Consider the following 14046-nt stretch of genomic DNA (forward strand, 5'->3'; position numbering starts at 1 on the left):
TTGGTTGCATTCAGGTAAGGATTCCTTCCCAGGCTGTGAACATCTTTGGGCCACTGAGCCGAGTAGGCACTTGTTCTGGTTCGGTTCCGGCCCTGCGTTCTGGGGTTCTGGCTCCTGGGTCTCCCTGACCAGGCTGGCCCAAACTGAAGGTGCTCCCACACCTTCCACTGAAGACACTGGTCCTGAAGCCAGGTCTCCTGACTCCCTGGTCAGTGCACTTTGCCCTCCAGGACGCAGCCTTTGCTTAAAATCGGACTCCTTTGCCAGGATTGTGAAACATGTCCGGCCAGCAAGCTTCTAAAAAAGTGAGGGCCGTTTCAGGCTGCTTCTAGATCAGCTGATTTCTCCTGTTTCCCTTCTCTCTTTCCCTAAAGCTGGGCAGAAGCTTAAATCACTGAAGCTTCAGATGATATTGCCTGGATTGGACAGAGACATCATCGACTTCCAGTCAACTCTGATCACCCACAACACACTCAGGGTGACTCCTTTAGTCACTTACAAAGGACTCTTAGACCCAAAAACCAGAAGGTGCAGTTTCTGAGCTTTGCTGCTCTAATGTCCAGAGAGAAGAAGTGGATTTTAATTGGACTATGACATCATTTCTTCAAATTCCACATCATAAAATTGAACTCCATTGTCCTTTCATACCAGGCAGCTTTCTTCCCGAATTTTATAAAGATATACATTTTCTTTATTTCACCAATATGGAAACTCTCTCCACTGATAGGTTTTTTTTAAAGCTTATTTTTATATTTCAAATAACAGGCATTTAAAAAATTAATCTCTCCTTCCCATCACCCACTCCCTAGTTGAGCAAAAAAAATTTTTTTTAATCCTAAAAACAAATCCCTAGGTGTATGGGAAAACAAATTCCCACATTAGCTGGATACAAAAAGTATGTCTCTTTCTACATTTTAGGCTTGTCATCTCTTGGTCAGGAAGATCATAGTATGTTTATGGTTTATCATTGTGCTTTTCTTTATAATATTGCTATCTATCATTGTCCAGGGTCTTGATAAACTGCATTCAGACTTTTGGGACACTGTGTTATATTGTGCTTCCTCTTCTGCTCACTCTTTGTCATAAACTTTTTCTAATTTCCTCTGACGCTATTTCATCATTTCTTATGGCCCCTTCCTAACCTCCATTTCTATTAATAGCACTCATATTTTTCTAACTTTGAGCTCTTGGAGTCATCAAACATAAGATCACAGATCTCATTCTGGAAGGAAGCGAGTGAGAAGGAAAAGGGAACAAGCACAGTGCCAACAGTATTATTTCCCAAGTATCTCAAGTATTATTTCATTGATCTTCACAATGGATGAAGTAGGTGCTATTATTATTCCCCCTTTACAAGTGGGGAAAGCAAAGCCGAGACTAGAGGAATTGCCTGGAGTCATACAGTTAATAAATGTCAGAAGTAGGATTCTAATTTGGGTCTTCCTGACTCAAAGTCCAGTACTACACATCTTGCTGCATCAGCAGTCAGCTAGCCCAACTCCTTCAACTTACACTGAGGAAACTGGAAGCAGAGAAGTTGGCTGATCTGAGTCATATAGAAAGTAAATTGCAGTAGTAGAATTTGGCCCCCTGGTCTCCATCTCCACATCCAGAGCTCTTCCTCCCACACCACATTTGTTCCCTAGAGCCAGACACCAAATCCTCTTAATTATTTGACAGTAATGTCACAGAAATTATTCATTCACACTTCATCATGTCCATAATATCCTCCCACCTGGAAAGATTGCAGCCCTCCATCCCTTCTCATCCTCTGGGATTCTTGGCCATGGAGCAGCCCACTGAAAACCTTAATAAGAGAAGGAAATCTGCACTGGACTTTCCTTTGGTTTGAGGTTGTTGCTAAATATACTGCGAACACCAGTGCCACAGCCAGCCACTCATCAATTATCCTGGACTTTAAATACACAACCAACTCACTTCCACATGTTCTTCTTGATATCTTTTATACCCATGTTGTCAAATTCCAATAGCACCAAGGGCCACTAAACTATATATAAGCATCTCTTCTGGCTGCATGTTGACTTAGAAAATCATACATTAGCATTATCTGTGTTCCATTGTTTTTATTTATTTTTAAAAATATTTCTCAACTACATTTTAATCTGGTATAGACCAGACGTGAGAAACTTGCAGGCTCTTTTTATGCCCTTTACTACATACGCACTATCAGTGATGATATGCTTCACTCAACCTACACGTATATTTCCACTGTCTGTTAAGTTACCTGAAATTTTGCTTTGCGGAGATGACTGGCCAGCTAAAGAATATCTTAACTTTCAACACTGACAGGCTAAACTATGAGTTTTACCGCAGTGAATATACAACATTTAATCACAAAAGTTTGTAATATGTAAGACCCAGATAAATCTCTTCCTATTCAGTTTTGAGCTTAGCATATTGTCCATCTGTAGCGACTATCCAAGATTATCTACTGATGAACTCATTATGTTGCCATAGACCCAGCAATATGTATTTTCATTCTGTTTTTCCAATGCAGATCATTAAATTTATCTTTCTCTAGTGATTCACTGAGTAGTCTTGGTAGTTTTCCAGGCTTTGATGTAATTAGCAAAATATCATTTACGAGCAAGATTATTCAGAAAAGCCTAATAATGATACAGGTAACCTTTACTTCTTGGACTCTATTTAGGCCTTTATGACCCTATCGACTACCTTATATGAACATATATCTCCTTGTTTTATAACTCACTTGATATTGATACTCTGTGGATTATTAAACAGTTATCTCAAATACTAAGTCTGATTTTAGCCTACATAGGAGATATTTTCTTTGAGAAGAATCTTTAAGGCTACATTTGATTCTATCAGGTCAAATGTTTTTAAAATTTTTTTACTGTGTATCTCTAACACTTAACATGACTCCAAAAATAGTTATCTATAAAAATCCTGCCTTGGTTTTTCCTGTTATCTTTAAGAATATTCTCAACACACACATGGCTATAAAATTTTATAAATGAGGAGACAGATGTAATTGTCAGTAATTGCTGATAACATCTTGTTAATTTTTTTTCAAAGTCAGTATTCTTTCTATGATTTCGAATTCTTTCCATCTGAGAAATTTAAAAATTGATCCCCTAAGTGTCTTTAAAATTGTGTCACCTATGCTAGCTTTGGCAATAAGAGTTGAGAAAGAGATTAAAGGAATCAAAGTAGGCAACCAGGAAACCAAATTATCACTTTTTGTTGATGATATCATGGTATACTTAGAGAACCCCAGAGATTCTACTCAAAAGTTATTAGAAATAACCCACAACTTTAGCAAAGTTGCTGGTTATAAAATAAACCCACATAAGTCATCAGCATTCTTATATATCACTAACAAAATCCAACAGTCAGAGTTACAAAGAGAAATTCCATTTAAAGTAACTACTGATAATATAAAATATTTAGGAATCTATCTGCCAAGGGAAAATCAGAAACTTTATGAGCAAAACTACAAAACACTTTCCACACAAATTAAGTCTGAACTAACCAGCTGGAAAAATAGTAAATGCTCTTAGACTGGGGGAGCAAATATAATAAAGATGACAATACTACCTAAACTAATCTATTTATTTAGCTCTATACCAATCAGACTCCCCAAAAACTATTTTAATGACCTAGAAAAAATAACAAAGTTCATATGGAAAAACAAAAGGTCAAGAATTTCAAGGAAATTAATGAAAAAAAAAATCAAATGAAGGTGGCCTAGCTCTACCAGATCTAAAATTATATTATAAAGCAGCGGTTACCAAAACCATTTGGTATTAGCTAAGAAATAGACTAGTTGATCAATGGAATAGGTTAGGTTCAAAGGACAAAACAGCCAAAAATTTTAATAATGTAGTGTTTGACAAACCCAAAGACCCCAGTTTTCGGGATAAGAACTCACTATATGACAAAAATTGCTGGGAAAATTGGAAACTAATATGGCAGAAACTAGGCATTGACCCACACTTAACACCATACTCCAAGATAAGGTCAAAATGGGTTCATGACCTAGGCATAAAGAATGAGATTATAAATAAATTGGAAGAGCATAGGATAGTTTACCTCTCAGACCTGTGGAAGAGGAAGGAATTTATGACCAAAGAAGAACTAGAGAGCACTATTGATTGCAAAATAGAAAATTGTGATTATATCAAATTAAAAAGTTTTTGGACAAACAAAACTAATGCAGACAAGATTAGAAGGGAAGCAATAAGCTGGGAAAACATTTTTATAGTTAAAGGTTCTGATAAAGGCCTCATTTACAAAATATATAGAGAACTGACTCTAATTTATAAGAAATCAAGTCATTCTCCAATTGATAAATGGTCAAAGGATATGAACAGACAATTCTCAGATAAAGAAATTGAAACTATTTCTCGTCATATGAAAAAATGCTCCAAGTCATTATTAATCAGAGAAATGCAAATTAAGACAACTCTGAAATACCACTACACACCTGTCAGATTGGCTAGAATGACAGGGAAAGATAATGCGGAATGTTGGAGGGGATGTGGGAAAACAGGGACACTGATACATTGTTGGTGGAATTGTGAACACATCCAGCCATTCTGGAGAGCAATTTGGAATTATGCTCAAAAAGTTATCAAACTGTGCATACCCTTTGACCCAGCAGTGCTACTACTGGGCTTATACCCCAAAGAGATACTAAAGAAGGGAAAGGGACCTGTATGTGTCAAAATGTTTGTGGCAACCCTTTTTGTAGTGGCTAGAAGCTGGAAAATGAATGGATTCCCATCCATTAGAGAATGTTTGGGTAAATTGTGGTATATGAATGTTATGGAATATTATTATTCTGTAAGAAATGACCAGCAGGACGAATACAGAGAGGCTTGGAGAGACTTCCATGAATTGATGCTTAGTGAAATGAGCAGAACCAGGAGATCATTATATACCTCAACAATGATACTCTATGAGGATGTATTCTGATGGAAGTGGATTTCTTCGACAAAGAGATCTAACTCAGTTTCAATTGATCAAGGATGGACAGAAGCAGCTACACCCAAAGAAAAAACACTGAGAAATGAATGTAAACTGTTTGCATTCTTGTTTTTCTTCCCAGGTTATTTTTACCTTCTGAATCCAATTCTTCCTGTGCAACAAGAAAACCGTTTGGTTCTGCACACAGATATTGTATCTAAGATAAACTGGGCATATTTAACATGTATAAAACTGCTTGCCATCTGGAGGAGGGAGTGGAGGAGGGAGGGGAAAAGTCGAAACAGAAGTGAGTGCAAGGGATAATGTAAAAAATTACCCAGGCATGGGTTCTGTCAATAAAAAGTTATAATTATGAAGTGTCACCTAAAACATGGGTTTATTCTGAATTTTTTCAGATTAAAAATCTTCCCAATCTATCTTTCTTTCATCTTCTTAGACGCCATTCCTCGCCTCTATAGTTCATCAGGTACTAAGGTGATAAAGTCCAAATGTGGAAACTCCACAATGATTGCTGATGAAAATATTTCACTATGTAAAAATGTTAGCAAATCTGTTTATTTCTCCTTTATTTTCCAGCCTTCCAAATTTTATCGAGAAATGTTCTTAGGATGATCTGCTTAACTGAGTCTCCCACCAAGCTCTTTGATGAGACTATTTCTGACTCTTATTTTATGAAGCCTTATTTTCCCAAATGAACTTTTATACATATAAGTACTCTTCTTTTTTCCATTGTTTGGGGTTGCCCTTATAGTAATACTAATAGGTCAAAGAATATATACAGAGAATATATAGTATATATACAGAATATATACTATTAATAGCTTTTAGGAGTTAGTTCCAAACTGCTTTCCAGAATGCCAACAACAATTTACAGCTCTACCAATAGTAAATAATTATAACTGTTTCCACAGGCCCTCCAGCAACAGTCATCTTCCTTTTTTTTTTTTTTTTTTTTTTTTGCCAACTTTGCCAATTTGATGGCAAACCTCCAAACTGTTTTAATTTGCATTTCTTGAATTATTAGTAAATGGGAGAATTTGTTTCTCTTCTGGTTTTTGATAGTTTGGATTTCTTTCTGTGAAAACTGCCTGTTCATAACCTTTAACCATTTTATCAATTGGGCAGTGCCTCTGACTGATATAGATTTGAATCAGCCTTTTATATATCTTGGAAATGAGACCTTTATCAAAGAACTTGTTGCAAATGGATTTCTCCAGTTGTGATTCCCTTCTAATTTTAGCTGTCTTGGTTTTGTTTTTGTAAAACTTTTTAAATTTTATAGAATCAAAACTGTCCAGTGTAATTTTTTTTCTAGTCTTCTCTCTCTTTTGTGGGAGTCATAAAACCTGCCTATCCATAGTTGTAAAAAGTGATTTCTTCCTTTCTCCTCTAATTTGTTATGGTGTTATCCTTTATGTCTAAGTTTTGTAGCCATTTAGATCTTCTCTTGGTATATAATACAAGGTCTTATTTTATATATTGTTTCTTTAAGATTTTTCCAGTTATTCTACAGCTTTTGTTGAATAGCAAATTGTTATCCCAGCAATCAAAGTGTTTGATTTCTCAAATATAATGCTATTGTATTCATTGGACTCTATAAATTTTATGTCTGATCTGTTCCACTGATCAGCCTCCATTTCTTAAGCAGTGCCAAATACTTTTGGTCACTTATTTAGAGTGTAGTTTGACATCAAACATTGGCATGTTACCTTCCCCTTCACTTTTTTCCATTAATTCCCTTGAGATGCTTAATCTTTTTTCTTCCTCAAGATGAATTTTGTTGTTTTTCTAGTTCAACAAGGTGATATTTTGATAGCTTGTTATGCAACTGAAAAAGTACTTGTACTGTGAATCAATCTGTTGTTGTTGTTTTTTATTTGTTTGATTTTCCCACGAACACCATTTCTCCAATTATTTAGATCTATAGCTATTTCTGTAAACAAAGGTTTCAAGTTTATTTCCATATAGTTCCTGTCAGGTATGGAATCTTATCTTTTTCCAGCTGGGTTTTGTTAGTAGCCGGCAGAAATACTAATGATGTATGCAAGTTTATTTTATACCTTTCAACTTTACTGGGTTGTTTTCTTTTTCAAAAAGAAATTCTCTTTTTTTAAAATTTGACTTTTAATTGACTCTCTAGGATTTTCTAAGTACACCATCATATCACTCTGCAAAAAGCTTTCATTTTGTTTCCTCCTGGCAATGCTTATTCCCTAAATTTCTTGTCTTCTATATCTGTTTCTAGTACTACAAATAATATGATGATAATGGACACCATTGCTTTACTCCTGATCTTATTGGAAAGTCCCCATCTATCTCCATTACATATAATTTTATCTTTTTTTAAAGTTGATATTACTTATTATTTTAAGGAAAGGTCCATTTGCTCCAATGTTTCCTGGGGTTTTAAAAAACACGAATGAATATTCTACTTATCAAAAACCTTTTACACATCTGTAGATCATTTTTGCTGTTATTTTTATGAATGTGGTTTATTAAGTTGATCATTTTCCAGTTGTGCAATAAAGCAATTGCCTATGCTTAATACTTAATAGTAATGAAAATAACTCAAGCTGCTCTTTTATTCATTTATAACACTCCTCTCCTCAATTTGCATAGTGGGTTGCTTAACAAAGCTATCCTGGGTTCAAGACACTCTATAGGTCCACATCATCTTCAAATTGATATCATAAATCACATGTTACTTTCTTGTTCAAGAAGCTCCCAGGCTCCCATGAGTCTCTAGAATAAAATGGCAACTCTCATTTGCCTGAGAAAAGAAATACAGACGATGCCTCCCCCATCTACCTTTCCAGACTTAGTACACATTACTCTTAAATTGGCCCGTATCCTATTCCTTACTTGAGATTACACTGCTCATCTCTACCCCTTTGCACAAACTGTATCTCCGAGCCTAGAAGAAACTTCTACCTCTTCTCCATATTGACAGAATCTCTCACTTCCCTCAAGGCTCAACGAAAGTGTTGCCTCCATCCTGTTCTCAATTCTTCCCACCCACTCCATTAGTTGGCACATACTTTGTACTTACTTATCTTTGTTCATGTTGTTTTCCTCTAGTAGAATGCCCTCTTAGAGGACAGATATTGTGTCATCTGTGTCTGTCTTTTCTGTGCCTAGGAAAGTGCAGGGCATATGCTATTTGCTTAATGGATGATTTTTGAATGACTAAATAAAAGACAGACCTCATTAGCTCTTCTTAACTACTTTACTATTAATAATCAGAATACAGGTAATCCAAAGCAATGACATTGAATGAGCTACCATAAGAAAAGATGCTATAAAGCATTCCTTTTTTAGAGAGAACTGGAGCATATTTTGCCACAAATATATATATATATATATACTATCAATAGTAAGAATAACTACGCATAGGGAATAAGTATCATCCTCCACATGTATGTCATGGACTAGAAATACTTGGAGAAAAGCAAATAGCTGGTGAACAGTCAGGATATACACGGAGAAATACAGCTCTGGTGATGTCATCCCACTACCACAATTCCACCCAGGCTGTTCTCTGTTGATGACTGCTAGGTGCAGAGTCTATGCAGTCTCCCCCAAGTAGATTGTCTCTACTGGATACTACTCCGGGTCTCTGTTGGCCATTATTCCCCTAGACATGTATTTGAAGAGCTTTCTGCTTCTACAAGAAGGTTGGGTCATGCTTTTTTAATCCAAAAACCAGAAGCTTTGTATGGTTTCTATTTTCTTTAAATTAAGAAAAGCTGCAGGGATCTGACCAGGAATTGAGTAGTAGGAGGAGAACATCTCCATTTTTTCCCCCTCAAGAAGCAATCTGTCTTATTTACTTGTTTATTTTTTAAGCAACCTTGGCTAGAACAAGCTTTTCATCATCAGCAAGATTCTTTGTCTTGGGCATCCAACTCTTGGATGCATTAAGCAGTTTGATTCCAATCTATCTTTTAACTATTAGTTGGCCTTGGTTGAGAGTAAGGGACAAGCCAGAAGCCCATAGGTGAGCTGGGTGAGGTGTTGACCCCAAGCATGGGAACTGCCACCATCATTAACCTCACCATCCCATTAGAATGGGTAAAGAAAAACAATTTGTTCCAACGTCCATTAAGGTGGTTAAAGCAAGCAATGTAGAGCACTTCAAGGTGGGTCAGCCTTGGGAGAAACCGAGAACATCCCCATGATCCCAAGCATCCGCAGCCATCGCCAATCATCCTGACTTTCGTCTTGTTGCTGGAATTCAGTGACTAGAAGACAGAGTGATGGCAATGATTTTGTGCAACTCTGTCTCACTTGGGTCCAATTCACCCACTAGTGAAGACAGTACCTCTTCAACAACAAAGGACAAATACAACAGTTTTTTCAACAGTAATTCGAAACTTCCTGAGGAGAATGGCACTAATCTGTCCACTACAGATCTCATTTTAGCTTAAGGTGCTTACCTATATATGTCTCCCATGGTTATACTAGGTTTAATCAATCTTTGCTCCAAATCCTAACAATCTGCCTAGACATTTATGGTCTAGTGGCTCAGTTTCTTAATTCTAAAACCTCTTCCTTCTGCTCTCCTCTGTAGATAAGGAAGGACTAGATAAGAAAAAGATGTGCAACTGAATCTGTTGGCAAGGTCATTTTCTCTGATCCTTCCTACATTGCCTCTCCTTTCTACTTTTATTAAGTCTCAATGGCCAGCAAAGGTTAAAGCCCTCTGGTTTTTTGCTCCCCTCTTCACATTGTTGAAGTGCACACCTGTCAGCCATACCTACAATTGCAATCTCTTAATGGCTTCTGATTTCACTTATAATAGAACTGTCAAACTGTAGATGGTTCACTTGCACTATTTATGTATCAGCTTGTTAATTATGAGACAAATCTTCACCATGAAAGAGAGTACCAGTTCTGTCACTATCAGCATGGAAGTAAAAGGAACCCGCAAAGACTTGGGGTCATTTGTTTTTGTATTGGTTCATAAGTTTCCCTAGCCAAACTAATTGATTGACTAGTTCACCTCATGGTCAAACTTCTGGTGATAATAAGCCTTTACTCTTAGCTTCAATCATTCCATATAATAGCTGGGCAGGTCTTTTAAAAATCATGCAACATAGTACAGGAGAAGAATTGTCATGGCCAACCTGAATGCAATGAGAGAGAACGTGGAAGCTATTTGAGATTTCAAGCATATCGAATGGAATATCGGACATGGAAACTCCATTTGTCGACATCTTTGTGAGCAAGGTATTAACTCTGAGCCTTTAACTCCTATCATTAAAGAACACTACATTAAAAAACTATAGAAGAACTAAAGACTGTGGAAAATATGACAAGCAGAGTTCCTAGGGAGATTTCTATCCCCCTAGGATAAATGTCAAAATGCAGAAAATCTGTCAATTACCTACTGATCAGAAATATGGAATGAAATTATTTTTTGCAGGGAGTGTAGAATTATAAAACTATAACTTTATACCCAGTACAAAATTTCTTGTTAAATTGTTATCAGATCATTGTTTACATTGTGTAATTCATATCTTCCTTTTTTTCTCTTTTTTCCAAATAGTCCTTATAGTTTAGAAATACCATACTATATTTGAGTATTTTTTGCTTAGAATAACATTTAGTGATTTAATCGCACAAACTGATAAATATGGTACATTTGTGATACCTAGTTGAAATTATGATAGAAGACATCAATACTGGTAATAGTAATTATAATTGAATATTTCCATTAAAAAGTCTAGTTTGGGAATGTTGCTCCATGGTGCTTGCTTAATTTTGCTTTCTACTGGGCTGGAAGTTGAAGAAATTTCAGAATCCTTTCAGAACATGAATTTTATTTGAATCCACTGTGTATAGCAAAATTTTGTTTTGTATGAGTGCATATTAAACATTTCTTAGTCTCTATTATTGTTGCTGAAATGTATTTAAATAAAATTTAGATGGCAGTGAGTAATGTGAACTAGGTCACTTTTTCTTAAAGATAAAACGTTTAGAAATAGCTTTTAGAAGCAACTAGAGAACATATTTTTATTTTCAATTGTTATTTGAATCATCTAAAACTAATGAGAGTATTTTAGCTATTTTGCCTTGTAATATTTATACCCTCTCATTTGAAGACTATAATAATGATGTGTTAATAACAGACTAATGTACAAACTCCTTTTTACAATGTTAAGTAAAAAGAATTTGGTTGCTGAATGAAAAATTATCAAATGAAGCTTTGTTGGATGGAAACTCTTAGTTTATATTTGTTAACATTAAAAAAAAAAAGGAACATCTCTCAAGTAACTAAGCAAAAGATTAAATAAACTGGACTGTCTCTGCCTTTTTATAACCACTCCTGAGATATAATCTACCCTGGGAGTTATTTTATTTCTCCATAGTTCAGTAGAGAAACAGAATAGAAAAATGTAGAATTCATCTTATCTTACTTTGTATCATTATTTATTTTTGTGGAATGCTTGATGTGATTTTTTTTAAGGCTTCTATTCCTTTCAGTATTCCTTTTAAAAACATTACCAGGATTTTTTCATCATTTTATCATTTGAACATATAGGAAATTCACCAGAAACTTTCTATGTGCTTAAGGCGACTAAGTGGTGACCAAATCTGCTCTATAGTTTTTATAATTGTGAAACTGGGGGTGGGGGCGGGGAATAATAATCTGTAATGTCAATGTTAATGTTTATGGACACATAATATCTCTAGAAAATGAACTCTTGGTGTCCTTATGAATAAAACTTTGTGTCTAGCTCTTAGTTCTAAAAGTGAAAAGCAATTAATTCATGTTAATTTCATATTAATAGTAGAGATTTAGTTTATAAATTAGCCATAAATTGTTATTTTAAAAAGCACAAAAATGTAGTAAGGAGAGGAGTTAGGTTATAGAGGCCTTTCTGAATGGGTTAAATTTTTTATATGGAAATTTTTATATTAAAAAAATTTTATATAAACAGGTTTTCACATTCATTTTTTAATATTTTGAGTTCCCAGTTCTCTCTGTTCCCTCACCTCTTCCCCCCCTGAGAAAGCAAGCAATTTGACATAGATATAATAATCATGTAAAACATTTACCTATTAGCCACGTTGCAAAAAAAACCAACGTGCTGTATTTCTGAAACCTAAATCTATCTTTTTAGTGTATTTTTGTAACAATTTTTCAAAGGAAGTTTAAAATTAAAAAACAAATATCCAGAACTGTAAAATTGTGGCGTATGTGTATATTATCACTGTCAAAATAATCTTCCCAGATAAAGATCATGTAACACAACCTTCTCATTTACCAGATGAGGAAACCAAACTCCCAGCTTTGTCATTCTGGCACAGGTCTCATCACTGCAGGCTGGGAATGGCATCCAAGCTTGTCTTCCTGCTGGCAAAATGAAGGGCTTGGACTGAATCATATCTAAGGTTCTTTCAATTCTCAGTTTTATGAGCTGGTGCTTTGTGATGTCTTGAGCTTTGTCACTAACCAGTCATTCAGGGTTTTGGCCACTCAAAGCCTCAGTTTCCTCATGAGGGTTGGACTAGACCATCTGATCTCTCAGGTCCCTTGTAGTTGTATAATTTCGATTAACTCCTCACAGCCATGGTCCTGTCAAGAGGCCAGGTCCAGCCTAGTTCTGACACTCCCTAGTTATCTGACAGGAGAGAGGCACTAAACCACGAGTGTACCCCTTGCAGAGTGGAGGGGGCTCGGTAACACTGGCAATGTCTACCTCACAGTGTCTTTAGGAGGTAAGCAGCCTCCTAAAATTTTCGTGCTATAAAAATGGGAGTGATTTTACACAATAAAGGTGTGTCTCTGGTCTTCAGCCCCAAACACTTGAGTTTCTATTTTCTATTTGCATTTTGCACAATTGTGGAAGCACGGGCGTATCCACTGGTGTGCGTTCCAACATCCGCCTATTATGGCCAAAGCCCTTATGGAAAGGCTGAGATGTTGGGGAAAGGGCCCTGATTCTTCTCATGTGTGTGATTCTGGGAAAGCCAGCTTTGGTTCTCTGGAATGCAGTTTCATTTTTCCAGTGAGAGGAACTGGAAAGTATGATCTCAGTGGTTCCTTCCAACCTGGAGTTTGAGGATTATAATAGCTCAGGTTTCTCTAACTCATTGCCACAACAAAACACCATAAAATCTCATTTAAGAACTCATAGAATGGAACTATGATGGCACATTGGACATTTTCTCTTAATCTGTTTCATTTCATTTCATTCACCTTCAGGAACTTTCAAATCTCCTCAGTGTATTCTTTATTACACAAATTATGTTTGAGATAAAAAGGAATTACAACTATATCCTTAGGCAAAGACATATGCAAAACCCTAAAGAGTAACCACCTGACAAATTAACCTCAGAAAAGGCTAATCCCTAATTCCTAGTCAATTCACCAAGCACTGGGGTTCCCCACTGGGCAGCAACACTTAGATGCTGGAATCCTTTTTGTTGCTGTTGTTTCTGCCAGGACCCCGGGGCCCTTACCGTGCCCCCCATCAATCTGTAGCAACCAACAGCAGAAGCCAGTGTTCCTACTCTTTATCTCCTCTGCAGAGGAGATGGAGATCTAGTGCTTTGCCTGGGGTGGGAGTGTAAGCTATCCTCAACTACAACAGCTGCTGTACCCGTCCTGAAGGAATGGGGATGGGGATGTAGCTGGGGCTGATTCTGTCTGCTCAGAAATCACGTGGCGTGGGAACTGAAACTGATGAGAAATGAATTCCCCAACTAGGTAGGAGGCTCAGTCCTCCAGGCATCTGCCATCGAAGCAAAAACAACTGACTGATTGGGAATATCCATAGTAATAAAGGACAATCTGGAAGAAAACAAACACAAATAATAATGGTGAAAGAACGAATGATCTTTATACAAGCAAAACATATTGCTCTCAAAAACAGGATGCATAGAAAGAATACATATATCATTGATAAATACAGTAAGTTAAAAAAAACAGAACACCATAAAATAAAAAAATAATCAACCCAAACAGCCCAATAAACACTTTTGAAATACAGAAATCAAAATGGCATTCAAAGGAATCCACCAATCACCTTCAGAAAAAGAACAAATGAAAATATAGTGGTTACACTG

The sequence above is a fragment of the Sarcophilus harrisii genome, chromosome 6, assembly GCF_902635505.1.
Source record: "Sarcophilus harrisii chromosome 6, mSarHar1.11, whole genome shotgun sequence".
Lineage (NCBI taxonomy): Eukaryota > Metazoa > Chordata > Mammalia > Dasyuromorphia > Dasyuridae > Sarcophilus > Sarcophilus harrisii.